Source organism: Ostrinia nubilalis, chromosome 20 (genome assembly GCF_963855985.1).
Source record: "Ostrinia nubilalis chromosome 20, ilOstNubi1.1, whole genome shotgun sequence".
Taxonomy (NCBI): Eukaryota; Metazoa; Arthropoda; class Insecta; order Lepidoptera; family Crambidae; genus Ostrinia; species Ostrinia nubilalis.
The window spans coordinates 2,602,880-2,617,592 of record NC_087107.1 but is presented as its reverse complement, the minus strand read 5'-3'; the positions used below and the strand labels follow the sequence as shown (position 1 = coordinate 2,617,592).

Sequence of the window (14,713 nt, the reverse complement as noted above, 5' to 3'; positions counted from 1 at the left end):
TTCGACTATTTCGTATTAGAATGAGGTCCAAAATTTGAAAAAATTACAAACCCAAACATCAAGGTTGCAATAAGTATAGAGAAAAACAACAGACAACTAAGGTCAGTCGTTTTAGCCCTTACGTTGCTTCTTATTAGAGCGAAAACTAGCAAGTTATGGTTAAAGAACAACACATTACCCCCATTTCTGTCATTGTTAGAACTTCCCATAGTGTCACAAAGTATGTACGGTCGGCCACTCAAGACATTATGTTGCTAATACGCCGCATTGTTATGGTTATAAAATGCTAGTGCATTAACAACATAGCATGTTGCAATGTAATTAATAGGAGGCAAGCACAATGCTAGTTTGAAATAAACAAACAACTGCCAATGAATGCTGATGTAAGTAGGAGATTAGTAATATTTTATAACAATAGTTGCTTTTGCTTTGGTATACATTCCTATAGCACAGATATCCATACTCGAGTTGTGATTTTGAGCAGTGACGGTGCGCAAAGCATTTCCTTCGCCACAACAAAAAAAGCAGTGACATTCAGTCCAATAAGTATCTAATGCAGTTTTAATAAAACTATCACGTAGAATTGAATGTAAGACTAACTGGCTCAAAAAACGAAGACGTACGTCCACTGATAAGGTTTAAAACTCCTTTTCCGCGTTTTTGGGTCTATTTGTCTCCATCTCTTGACAAGATATGGACATAAGTGAGGGATGGATAGTCCTGAAAATATGGATATTGCTCCATTCAACACGGACGAAAATTACCAGGTACATCATACACTACACATATTGGTACGTCGTCTTTTTCAGAACACTTATTCAGAAACGGTGTATTAATACACGGAATTGCCGGCAACAATGTTAAACAAAATTAAGAGTCCGTTCCATCCATGTCATATCGATAAGAAATCCAGGACCGTGTGGAATTTATTACCGTAAATCGATTCGATCTCGTTAACACAGTTCCAGCTGATGCAGAGGCGGTTATGAGTAAGAACACCTTTTATGGACTCAAAGATTTGGACAATGAAATCATCGAGGTAGATTGAGAGTTTACGGAATCAAAATTAAGCACAAATGATACATTAATTAAGAAACCAAATCAAGATAACAAAGACAGAGACATTACTTCTTGAGTGGATTAAGACTCCCGCAAACTAGAGACTTTGTCGATCTACAGATTAGTCGGATTGTATGAAATTGCGCACATTACACCGATTAGGTATCGGCTGATTCCTCTTACGAATTAGAATAGAAGCTAACCAAAAACTATAGGCCGATACTCAATACTTTATTGCTTCACCACATTAGCATTTAGGTCATATAGGTAATGTAGACCCAGTTAGGGCACAGCAACCTTTGGAAGGAGGCTAAATTGTCTGTAGTCTGTGGTGACTCTTAAAACTTCTTGCGTATCATAAAAAAATATATATAAAACCAATTTGTCTGCCATTAAATGTCAGTCAATAAACTTTATCCTTTATTGCTCCTTTCCAAATGACAACCGATAACCCGCGAGCCATAACTTATGCCCTAGACCTTGTCAAACAATTGACATTCAATTACGAAGAAGATAACAACAATCGAGATTAAACAATTTGCATGACCAGTTTAGTGTGCCACTGAAATCGAAACTTCCTAGGATCGGTGAGAGTGCGCCTAACAAAGGCTTAGCACCGACGTTATCTATTTAATATTAATCTGTCAGTTCTACATATCGTGACAATTTAGCATACAGTGCCGATGTCGGACTTTCACTGAGCAATTAATCACGAGTATTAAAATATGGCGTATCATTGGGGCTTGTCAGGCACGTATTTCAGAAAATGTATGGTGATTCGGAAATGATACGTTATTATGGAGATACGATCGTCTATGCAGAAGCTATGAAAGTCGAACTCATGGTCAAAATCGGCTAAGTGTTTGTCGATGACGCATACGGAGGGTTCCGTACCGGCGTATAAGATTCAACCTTCTATTGTCATTACATTTTATTGAAACCGTACAAAAAACAGCATAGGTATATGAACTATCTATCTCAGCTCTCAGGTTCATTACATACAAACAATCCACTGAGAGACAGGAAGACAGCGATGTCTACAGGCAGCTTTGGGGTCAGAAAACTATTCTCCTACTAATATGGGTCATTCAGGCAACTACATAAAGGTAAGATAGGCGGACTAGTCGCAAAAGTCAGCAGATGGAACTATCCCGAAGTTTTCTACTCGGCTTAATCATAATCAATGCGCAAAATATGAAACTTATCGACACTCATAGGCCCAATAATCACCCTGGAAAAAAACAAATGCGTTACGCATTTCTATTATTTTGCAATCAGTCAAGGCATCTAAACCTGATCTCCATGGAAAAAACAAATGCCAGCTTCGATTTTCTTTTATTTCGCGATCAGTCATCGCGATCACACTAAAATCTTATAGCTGAACGCATTCCCCAACAAGCAATGGCTATAGAACTTTCCTAATAATCACCGCTTCTGATATAATACCACGGTATTAAATATCCGGTAACTACTAATAAATCACTTATGAATCGAGGACAATATTTTCTGCTCACTCTTATCTCCGCTTAACTCGAGCGAAAGTATGTTCTATCATGATGGGACAGGAGTCTTTTTTAATTGGTATTGGTAAAGTGATTTAGACTCGGTATGTTCAGTGTCGCAGAAAAGTATTTCAAGTCTTTTTACCGCCGCATTTGTTATTAAGTACTCATTATCAGTAATGGTGGTTACATTTAGGAACTAAAGTTTAATTGGCATCTATTTTAGACTTTCAAATTCATGTTTTTCCTTTTTGAAGTATATTCGTGCCGAATTCGCGCAATTTAGCGCATTCGCAGCTGGATAATGATGCATTTTTTTGCTTATAGCCGTGTGGCATGTCGAATTATGGTAAGGATCAATTCCATGGCCATTGTCCTCCTTCCCGGAGTTAAGTAACGCCCACGCCATTATTTCAGAGGTGAAATATCGGTTTAGCCGAAGTCGAATTTCTTGCTAAGGCCTACCTACATGCAAAGCATACTTTTGAACCCAATTGATCGTGTTAAATTAATTACCGGCAAGCGTAGCTTGGAAGAAAGCTATAGATGACATTGGCTTTTAGTAGCAGCAAGAACATGATGGTATGAAAGACATAGTGTGGGCAGGCCCCCCTATAGGTGAACTGATGATCTGGTGAAGGTCGCGGGAAGTAGGTACCTGGATGCGGGCAGCGAAGGGCCGGTCGTTATGGAAAACCTTGGGGGAGGCCTTTGTCCAGTAGCTGCTCATCACACTGTTCCTAGCAGGATTCGATAGTTTGTTGTAGTACCGTATTTGTGGTGTCAACTGTGTCAAGCCCCAGAAGGGGGAGAATTGACTATGAGAAGGGACATGGATCAGAGAAATTTGTAGGGAGTCAAGCAAAGCGCCCGGGGAAAAGAGCCCAGAGCAAGTACCTGCGCGCTCTCCCGAGATTCGGTTCGTACGCCGTCAGGAAGAACCATGGGTGGTGGTGAGTTTGTTGTAGTACTGTGAATTCCATGGTTTTCCAACTGCTCCTAGCAACATTGCTCGGTGGCCATGTCTTTGACAAATCTCTTTAGAAAGATACAAAACACAGGCATTAACCAAAGTCCGTAATAATATCACCATAAATTATTATTATTACCTTACTTTACTTTATAGGCCGATCTTTGGAAATTGATATTGCCATTGTTAATGTATTTAGATGTGGAGTAACGATTACAGAAGCCTACCAGCTGTGATAACTCAGAACAATAAATTAACCTACTATAAATCTGCACTTTTAGGCCCAGAACAGACGGTGAAACGCAACTGCAACGAAACTGCAACTTTCTGATGAATGAAACTGAAACTGAAAGTTTCAAACTGGTCGCGTCATGTGTGGTCTCTCAACGGACGCTATGGCAGAAACTTAGATGCAACTCAAAAGTAACAGTTGCAGTTTCGTTGCAGTTGCGTTTCACCGTCTGTTCTGGGCCTTAGTCTTAGGACTAGAGGGGTGCTTTTATCTTTGACGAAGGCTATACTTAGGCTTTCCCTTGTGGATCAAATTAGAAATAAGGACTTAAAATGTAGAGAATTTAGAATTATTGGTCAGTGAATACGTTCCCATTCTTCCATCGTTCAATCTCAAAGTATCATTTCCTTTGGAGATCGAAGTGTCTGTAGAAATAATAAGTAACAATGATGGTGGGTGGGTCTAGTCAAATTTAATTAATACTTCAAAAATGTTTGAAAGACATTGCAAGCAGCAATTAAATTATTTGGAGAGCTACCATTTTCATTTTCATCTGTAAAGACTACCTTGTCAACAAGCTATGACAGACCTTTGCAAAAGTCGGAAATAAATGGCCTTAAAAAGCAGTTATTAATGCTTTGACACTGTATGTATGGTGTTTTAAAAATATGAATGATTGCCATACGAGAATATCAGACCATACAAAGAGATAAATCACCAACGCCCAGCCATAACCGTCAATTAATAAGAGGAAGCGTATCGATTAATATCGTATTTATCGATATTTCAATTTCGATGACGGCACTATCAATCGGAGAATTAAATACAGAGGCGAATTCAGGTCGGCGAATGCATCTTTCATATCGTAAAAACTAGTCGATAAGAGCTAATAGAGCTGCCAACAAGTAGTTGTTGAGACTAGAATATTGGTGGGTTCTACATCGATAAAAAAATTTGGTTTTAGGCAGTTGACACCACTAAACGAAAAATTTTTTATCTGTAAGTAGATACTTAAAAAAGACCCAAAAATTCTTCTTTGATTTTATTATTTTAAACGGGAAAATAGTGTTTTTAGAAAGTTTGTATTTGGGGATTATTAAGTTTTTTGCTAGTGTATTCTTAAAATTAAAAGAAAGGGTCGTATCCAGGTCAACAAAATGTGTCTGATGACTTTTAAGCGTATCAAATCAGAATTATCATTAATTATTACTTTTCAAGCTAAATCCCAAAATGTTAAGGAAACCGGCCAATTTTTTAAGCTTTATTGTGTTTTGGGCAAAATATGGCGAATCTGTAGGCCGATTTTAATCTCTTCTGATAATCCGGTTTTTTATTGTTCTCGTTCGCCAGATTGGAGTAACGGTGAATGATCGAACGGATTTTTGCAACTTTTGGAACCATGATGAAACATTCGCCATATTTACATAGTATGTAAAACAAGAAAAAGCAAAGAAATACTTTTAAACATTAATTTGTAAGAAGTTTCATAATGCTATAATACTCAATACAACAATTTTGATAAACCATAAATCTACCAAAGAAGGAAAAGAAAAAAACTAGTTTTCCCAACCTAGTAGGTATTTAGGCCACATTGGCCAGGATATCTTTGTCGAAAGCACTCAAGCTACTACAAAGGCTTAGGTAATTTACTATAGTATTTTGAGCCCTAAAGTATGTTAATCAGAGGGCATACAATTCAAAATACACTAGAGAAATGCAAAATTTCGCTGTGCTTTCGACTGAATACCAACACCAGTGTGCTTAGCATGAGTTTACGTTAGGTGCGCTCGCTAGCGAGTACGTCAAAATAATCTATGAAGATTTTATTTCTTAAAAGTAGCCGCTAGGGGCGCTGCACAATACGTCAAATAATTAATGTCATTTTTTTACGCAGTCGCTAGCGAGCACACCTAACGAAAACTCATGGTAAGCACACTGAATGGCTATTTTAATTTTTAAATAAGCATAGCAACTTGTTTAATAACCGCGACTAAACTAAGGCATGTGAGCTAGTCTACTGATAAGAGATTACCTTTCGAGTTTCAAGAGCAGTGCAAGGTCGCGGTACGGTCAGCAAAAAATGCTACAAAAAATATTATTGGCTAAAACATATAGTCATTGAATTGCAAATGAGACAACAATAGATCAGACTCAATTTGAATTATTGAGTTTTAATATGAGACAATTTGAGTTGTAATATGGATCCGAGCGTGCTCAGGCGTCTCCACTTGAGCGGCTCGGCCAAATGAGCCGCTTATTCGCCTGAGCATGCTCAAGTGGATACAAGGCTTTACATCTTCCATCTATTATTATGACACCTTAATAGGAGCTACTTTGCAACAAAGATGTAGTCTGATGTGCTGTTGACTGCACATAATAATTACTAATTTCATTGGCAAAAACGCAAAATACGGTCAGCAATTATGCGAGTAGTACGACGCTTAAAGTTCTTTGTCTATATCTTAGTATATGTATTGTAAGGTCCACAAAAATTATGGCTACTGCACATTGCACATATTCACAATGTATAGTGTAGAATTTTTACTCGACTGTAAAATAAAATTAATCTCGTTTCCGCGCCTTTTTTGCTGTGCCTACCTCAGGTGACAACTACCAATCCGTTCTCTTAGCGTGATTGGCTGCACATTCAAGTAAATTAACGGCGGTGACAATACAAATGACCATATTTACCTTGGACAATAAGTACATAATGGCTTTATAGTTACTTTCAAGCAACCTAAGTTTTCGTTTTGTCATGAATAACTGACCATTTTTATACCTATCCTTATCATATTATATTCATATACGAGGAGACCAAAGTATTAATTTGGTAGATGGGAAGGGGGTGATTCTCAGGAAATGAATAAAAAGGTAGATCATTCTACTATTGAGGCAACAACAGCCCATATCGGTGTCGGAGTTGAACTAACCGACTCGATCCGAGGAACGTTGCACACATTCGAACCCCACCGCTGGACTTTTGTGGTGAACCCACTCCTAACATACAAGCATAATACTCGTATTTAGATTAGCCGGAGGGTTTAACTATTAAAGCGAAAGATTTTCAAAAAAGATACTAGTGGGTAACATATTAAAAATGAGAAGTCCGTTTGTTGCTTTTTCACGCTTAAACCACTCTGCAGATTTAGATGAGGGAAGCTTAGCCAGAAGCTCAGTAAGAGAAAAATCCGCGCACATGTTAAAACCCGATTAAATACCACTAAAACGTTAAACACCGAAGGTTTTATTTCAACTTTTGAAACACCTAGGTCGCCTAGATCTCACAACCCTAAAATGGTCATAGCACTTATCGAGTTGCCCAAGTCAGCCACTTGGCATACCGTGTCAAGGCGAGGTGTTTGGTTTTTTGCACATCGTGAAATTCGTAACTGAAACTGTTACGCAATTGTCCGATTCAGGTTTTCAGTTCTATTCAGTGTTTACAATAATTAATGCCACGATTTTATACGATTTATAGCCACGATAGCCGAACGGTGAAAGGGTCGGACTGGCCGACTCGAGATCCGAGGAACGCGGGTTCGAATCTCACCGCCGCTCGACTATTGTGGTGAGCCCACTCGTAACACAAGCTTATTTAACTTACCACGAGGGGCTAACGGGACTATTAGTAATTTGTCAATACAAATTGCTAATAATCTTTAAAAAAAAAAAAACAAAAAAGAAATTGTATACGTATTTTTGAAGTAATTCGGTTCCCATTTCGCATGCGAAACAATTACCTACAACTATTAGAAATTCTGATTCGTGAAGATACTATGCGAATTAGATTTCAAATGCCTTAAAAAGTTTCAAATAAATAACCACTCTTTCGTTTTTTTATCTTACTTCACATTAGACCAGTCAATGTTGATAAGTCCGTCTTTATTAAGTTTTTTTAGCCAAAAGGTATGTACGTAACAGTTCGGTACACTCACACAGTCAGCTTTGTTATTTAGAAAAAACTGCATTGAAGGTTTTCAAATACGAAATGTCAGTGTGTTAAACTATTAAAAACTAGACGCGTCGATATTTTAGCAACAATTTAAAAAACGTTACATGATTAGTCTTCTAGGTATAATAACATAATCAATACCTACTAAACGGTTAACGAATTTCGATACAGTCGATCGGACCGCAAAATCGATCTCACTTGTCCAATTTTAATCTCTAAAGCTACAACGAACGGGTCATTTTAATAGTGCCTTGATTATTTCGAGGAAGTGACAGACGATATGATTTGCAAGTAATTAGATATTTACGTAACTGTAAATTGTAGGGTTGCCACTGTTGCCAGGCGGACGATAAAATGAGATCCAATCCCGATTATAATTATTTCTTGAACGTTATAGCATGGCCATTTGATAAAAAATCAAATAAGACAGTGTACTTCCTGATTTAATTAACAATAAGTGTATATTCTTTGACTTTTTTTTAGTCCTCGGGTTGTTTTCCAAATCCACTTTTAGAGTTTTAGATGGGATTCAGTAAGATTCAGGCCGCATCTAACCGGTCAATCTGGAAATAATTGAGGGAGGCCATGTTCAAGAGTGGACGTTCTGTGGCTGAAATGGTGACAAAGATGATAAAGAATGTCGTAACTGTTAATTGAGAGAATCTTTCCGGATTTTCAGTGACAGCCCTAACCGTAACCAAATAGTTACGGGTTAGATAACTTTGGATTGTGGAAAGGTACCGATTAGCGAACGTCAAGGTATTGTTATAATTGCGTTTCAACACGATAACTTTGTTTAATAATAATTCTCTAATCGCCCGTTTAATCTGATAGACTTTTCTTTTTTACTTTTGGTAATTGTTGAGTTCAGCGAAGTTTGGTTTTCTTTTAAGGCTGAGTTGCACCAACTAACTTTTAACTGTAACTACATTATGACAATAACCGGTGCTTTTTGTATGGAGTTTGAACAGATTTTTGACGTTTGTTAAAGCTAAAGTAACATGGTGCAATCAGCCCAAGTGTGTTAATTAACTCCCTTTACAATATTCAACACATATAGTAGATGGGAAGCGTAAAAATAGTACTTATTCGATTGTAGAATGAAGTTTGAAATTATTTGGATTGATTTCTAACTTTTTCATAGAAAGAAAAAAAAATACACGATTTTTCCCATTTAGTTTCTTAAAATGTAAAAATCCAAGAACTGTAGATTTTAAAAAAAAATTAGAATAGTACGAATCGCATTAATGAGCTCCAAAAATACAATATCTCTTATTAGTAACCAAGTAAGTATACTTCATTTGCAGCCAGTTGTATACATGTTTTTAAACAAATCCAGATTTTCACAATATTTACTGAGAAAGCAGACGAAAGTCAAAGGGTGACCTTAACCTCAAAATAAACCTTATTACCAAGAAACAGGTCATCGAATTGTTTTCCCACGTTTACTTGGCATTGTTTGACAGTTCTCGTCGACACCTTATTTTATTCTTCGACTTAATTTTCAACACAACAAAGAATGAACACAGTAGTGTCCCTTGTGGAGGAAAAGCGATTCCGTAGGTTGGAAGAATTGGGATTTTTGACAAGGTGGTGGGTTATGTTTAAAAAAGCACAATATAGGCTGGTTTTAGTGTCACGCGGACCGTCCGGTGCGGACCCGCTCCGCACGGCCGTTCTGTAGGTATGAAATTCTGGGGAGCGTTTTAGAGTAATGCGGTCCGGAGGAATCGCTCGCTCCCTAGCAGTTCATACAGATCGGCTGTGCGGAGCGATCCGCACTGACAGTCCGCGTGACACTAAAATCAGCCATAGGGGTTTAAGCTTCAGCCTAACCATGTTGCTGTGCATGTTGATGTGAACTCATCGCTACTCATACATATCTGATCGCCATCCCGCCATTGGCTGATGAAGGAAGGATCCACATTGTTATTATGAAACCTATTTGTGTACTCTTCAATTATTCCATGATAACAATGTAAAATATTGCTTTAGCCTAGGCGCAGAGCACCGACTTTTAGTTGGCAATTAGTTGGGCCCGATTCTGATTTGTATGAAGAATCGGCCGATACCAAATCGATGTAATGTGCGCACTTTCATACATCTCCATACTGATTAACAGCCCGACCCAACTATCGGTCAACTAAAAGTTGGTGGTCTGCGCCCAGGCTTATCCATCCATCTCCCTAAAAAGACTGCATTCTACCGTTCTGTTTCCGAGTAGCGATGCGCGATCTTTTCCGAATATGTTTGTACTTTATTGATTTCCCGGCGGATTTACCAACTTGGCATTCGTAAGGAGGGCGCCAAGATTAACGTTTTGTTTAATCCAATTAACCTCTCACATGTTCGTACGTGTGGGTATTAATAAACACGCTAGAATTAACTTCTGTGTACAAATTTTCCGAAAACAGATTTCCTTTCGTATGAAAGAAGTAGGTACATTATCTGGACTTCTGGAGTAAAAAATGACCCTTACAATCTTGATATCAATAGAACTAGTTGACACAACCAATCAAATGACATTGTGAGCTGTTAAAACGCTTTTGCCCCATAAATGTAGTAGGTACTAATTGGATTTTCTGGGCTTTAACCTTTCTACTATGGAGTAAACTACAAATGTGGTGACGTGAGGGAACTAAATACCTACCTAAGAATTAGTTTCTTTGGTAAGGTGATCTTTCTTTGTTTTGTCCTACCTATTTTCTAAGATTTCTATTGTTAATTATTAATTTGCCTACCTATTTGGTAGGTTAATGTACGGTGAATATTGCATACATGCAACATTTCTTGAAATAAAAACTCAAATATTAATTTCAAATGTGATCTTAGTGTGTGCAAGGTCGTTGGAGTTTTTGTGGTAAACGGACGTAAGACCGGATTCGAACTTGTGTAATGTAACGTGCATATTTCATGTAGGTAACCAAATAATTAAGACTGTTTAATTTTGTTTTGGCGCTAAGAAATGTTCCCTAAATGCACGAAAGACGAATTTCTTGTTACATTACTATGGTAAGTATTCTTATGATACTATTACCTACCTATGAGTTAGTTAGGACAGTAGGTAGATTATTTGAGGCGGCCGGCCTGAGGTGTAGGGAAATTTCGTTTGTCTGAGTAATATTCCCCTTTGTAACTAGGCAAGTACCTACCTACCTATTTACCTAGATTTTCTCACAGAATCATCGATTGAATTGTTTGATATCGTGGGATAGCAATATTAATATTTCATACCCACTTTTAAGTTAACGATTTCTTATTAGACATGCATTATGCCGTGTGGCACGCAACTTCTAAGTAGGTATCCATTCAAGTCCTAGGTAGGTGCCTATATTACTGAGAACCAGCCTACACACCTTGTGTTGCTTTGTAAGTAGGTAACCTGGCTACCTACCTTTTAAACTTCAGCTGATTGAGATTTGAGAGAAGCAAACGAAGCATTTTGTGAAAGTGGACAGGTGTTTTCAACAAAACACATTAGAGCTGCACGATTGTGTGAGCGAACAGCATCAACACGTCAGTTTGTTGTACAGAGCACATCTCTAACGTGGTTTACAGTGAAATTTTGTTGTAATCAAAATTTCGTTTCTAAACTTGCTAACCGCAGTAGGGAGTAGGCATTTCTGACCAGCTACCAACTGAATAGCAAAATAAAACAGAAACGAAGATAATGAGCGAAAAAACTGGCTCCGCTCGGATGCAAAGCAGAAAGCCGACCATTTCTAAGAGCAGCTCGTCGTTTCTAATCATTTTGTCCGCAACTCCGCATCAAAATCGGCCAGGTATCATTCGAAATACGACCTAGATCGTCGTTTTCCACAAAATATCCGATGTGGCCAATCATTCGGATCGCAAACAGGTTTTTTTTCTGCGAATACCTCTATAGACATCTAAGAACCGGCATGGCAAAGCATGGAAAGTACAGTTAAAATAACTTTAGATAGGTACTCACGCAACGAGGTTCGGCTTACGGAGATGGTTAGAAAGATTGTTTTCTTTGGACACTTTGACACACAGTTTGTTCAGTTCACTGTAAGGGGAGCACTGTAGAGTTTTTGTTCACAGGTGTGTGGTATTTGTGTATGTTCACGGGTCAGTTCTAAATGCGGTAGACGGTCGGGCGCGCGAAGCGACGTAACCTCACAAACACTCGGTACAACGCCGCGCGGCGGACTGGCCGGCCGGCCGGAGAGGAGATACGAATACGAAACGTCATTGCGCGATCTCCCGCGCGCCCCGTTCGGTTATCCCACCTGTAAATTTCAAAAATTTATAAATACTAACAAGTACAATACACATTTGAGGCCCGCACAAAGGTACCTACCTACTTTATTAAGTAAATAACCCTCCTTCTGACGCAGTTGGGTAAAAACTAGATACTGTTTAACAATAAACATGTGCATATTATTATTATCTTATATTAATTTTACCTGTTAGGGGTAGGTACCTACTGAAATATTAAAAATATATTTTTTTAATAAATTCATTCACTATTGGTAGTATTGAAAACCATCACAAATTTTCATAGAATACTTTTGTGCTACTTACTAAATTGCGGAAATCTACTTATAGGAAGAATTAAGTAACTTCTACGTGGGACACTATTTAAGTTGTGAGCCTAACTATGAAAACAAAGTAGTTTATTATTAAAATGGTATTGATTGCGTTTATTGGTATTGTCTTTCATGATTTATGTACTTTTTAATGTGTTCGAAATACTTTTCATAGCATTTTTTCCACTCAGCTTGAGGCATCTCCAAAGCATAGTTTTTGACCGCACCGATAGTTGCTTCTGGCTACACAAATCGCTGTTAACGCATTTAATTTTAATATATGGGTACCAAAAGAAGTGTTTAGATTCCAAGCAAGAATTTTGTAGCGTTGGACCTGTTTATTTCATATTTTGAGTGTTCAAATAGTCAGTTGTTTGACGAGACGTGTAAAAGCTCACATTTTCGTCACGTATGGCGATTCGACTATGCTGGTCAGTTTCCCTTATTAAACTGAAGACTTTTGGAAAAAAAGTGGCTGTTTACTATTAAGAATTAACCATTCTAAATTTCTCTAGTGATGTTTCTGTCACATAATCGGATATTTCGGAAAAATAGGCGACCGTAAGTTTCAAAGTGTTCCGAGCGCATGGGACTTTTGTTGGAATTGGTTCATCTTAAAACACCTCTATAGTCGATAGCTGTTTATTTTCAGGATCATTATGCATAGATCCTTAATTCGTCAACTGTCACAATTTCAAAAACGGCTTTTAAAGCTTTTTAAACGTATTTATCAAAAATTTCCAAGGACTAAACGACACAAGCGTCCTATTGAGCGTTTGAAAAATTTTGTGACATCCAGCGAGAATAAAACGTATTAACCATAATATGGTCATACAATATTTTATTACTGCTAGTGGAATTAATGCCTAGGATTATCTCAATCCTACGATATATCACATGACGAGGTTTCTCTTCCATTTTCTGACAACATCAATGTTTTCCGCCACAATTAGTCATTTTGGACGACTTTCGCAAAGTTCACTGGTGAGCCAATGACATACAATATTATACTTCTTAAACTAGCGTTTTACAATGGTAAAGGATAGACCTTTATCACCAAAAGTGAAATTTAGCTGACCGCTTCAGTTTTGTATTGATTGACCACGTCGAAAGTCATAATAAATCTTCGCGCGAAAATTTCCGCAAGTCAATTCCATGTTTTTGTAGTCAAGATAATTTTCAATTCAATGATAATAATATAAAACGTGCTCAAATGATAAAAAGTTTTGAATAAGGTTATAGTCAAAAATTACAAACTTTTCATTAAAAGTATCAGATGTCGTCTAACAACACGTTATGTTGTCGAGGCTCACAACTTAAATAGTGCCCTAGTATGTTGTGCAAGACTTTGACTATAAAATGGTAATTTCGGCATGACGTAGGAAGAAGGGAAGATGAATATGAAACAAATTGTATTTAAATCATTTCATAGCGTGCTATTCTTAGTAGTAGGTACTTAAACATTACACAACTGCAACTTTTACTGCCTTTAATAAATTATTAAAATCAAGTAAGGTAGTTTACAAAAAAGCGACCTCATGCAATAACATATCAATCATCTAACCAAGTAGGTAGGTACCATAACGAATTAATTCTCTAAGGAAAAGTTAAAATTATTTTTGCTTCCTTCCAAGATGTTTCCATAGTAAAAGTGGTTATGTTGATCAACTGCAGCAGCTGATTAATATGTGATTTGGCCTGAGGGCGCTTATACGAGGTTGGTACCTTCCACCACATCATCGATTAAACAAGGAATTATTGGTTAATCAAGCCTCAAGGCCGGGATAAGTCCCATTATCAATTAATCAAGGAATTAATCGATTGCATACTAATGGAGATTGCATAATAATACTCTACCCCCATAAACATAAGACCTGAATTTAATAAGTTTTACGTAAGTTTAACAAATTCTCTTTTTCAAGACCTTAATATAAATTGTACTTTGTTACTTTGGTTTTGCATTGATAAAAATTTAAATTGTTAAGTCTTGTCCGTAAGATTTTTTTGAACCTAAAATTGACCTTATAGTAAATTGTTAAGGTTCAAATTGAAATATCTTGACAACATCCTCGAACTCGGAAGATTAGGAAGTACAAAATAACAATAATCCTATTCCGAACGTGGCGCTTGCCAGCAGCCGGGGGCGCGGACTTTTTACGGCGTGTCTCGAAACAAAACAGTGGCTATGGCCTATGCCTAATCACGGGGAAGAGAAGTTAATAAAAATGTTACACTTAGGCTGGATTGCACCATCTTGCTTTAACTTTGACAAACGTCAAAAATCTGTCAAACTCCATATAAAAAACACCGGTTTTCGTTTTAAAGTTATGGTCAAAGTTAGTTGGTGCAACTAAGCCTAAGTAGGAAATTGAAAAACATCAGCTCGCAGAAATCCAGAATACCTGTATTCTGCTAACTAAATTAGAAAAAAAACTTTAGAAATGA

At 37.4% G+C, this 14,713-nt stretch overlaps 1 protein-coding gene across 2 annotated transcripts in view; it reads right to left on the bottom strand.

The window, feature by feature from the left end:
• The window catches only part of LOC135081442 (LIM domain only protein 7), a 264,365-nt gene extending 252,488 nt beyond the window's left edge, over nucleotides 1-11,877 (bottom strand). For both annotated transcript variants that reach the window (XM_063976129.1, XM_063976128.1), the window contains exon 1: nucleotides 11,668-11,877. The gene's annotated coding sequence lies outside the window, so the exon portion shown is untranslated. The remainder of the gene's footprint in view (nucleotides 1-11,667) is intronic.
• Between the last annotated feature and the right edge of the window lie 2,836 nt (nucleotides 11,878-14,713).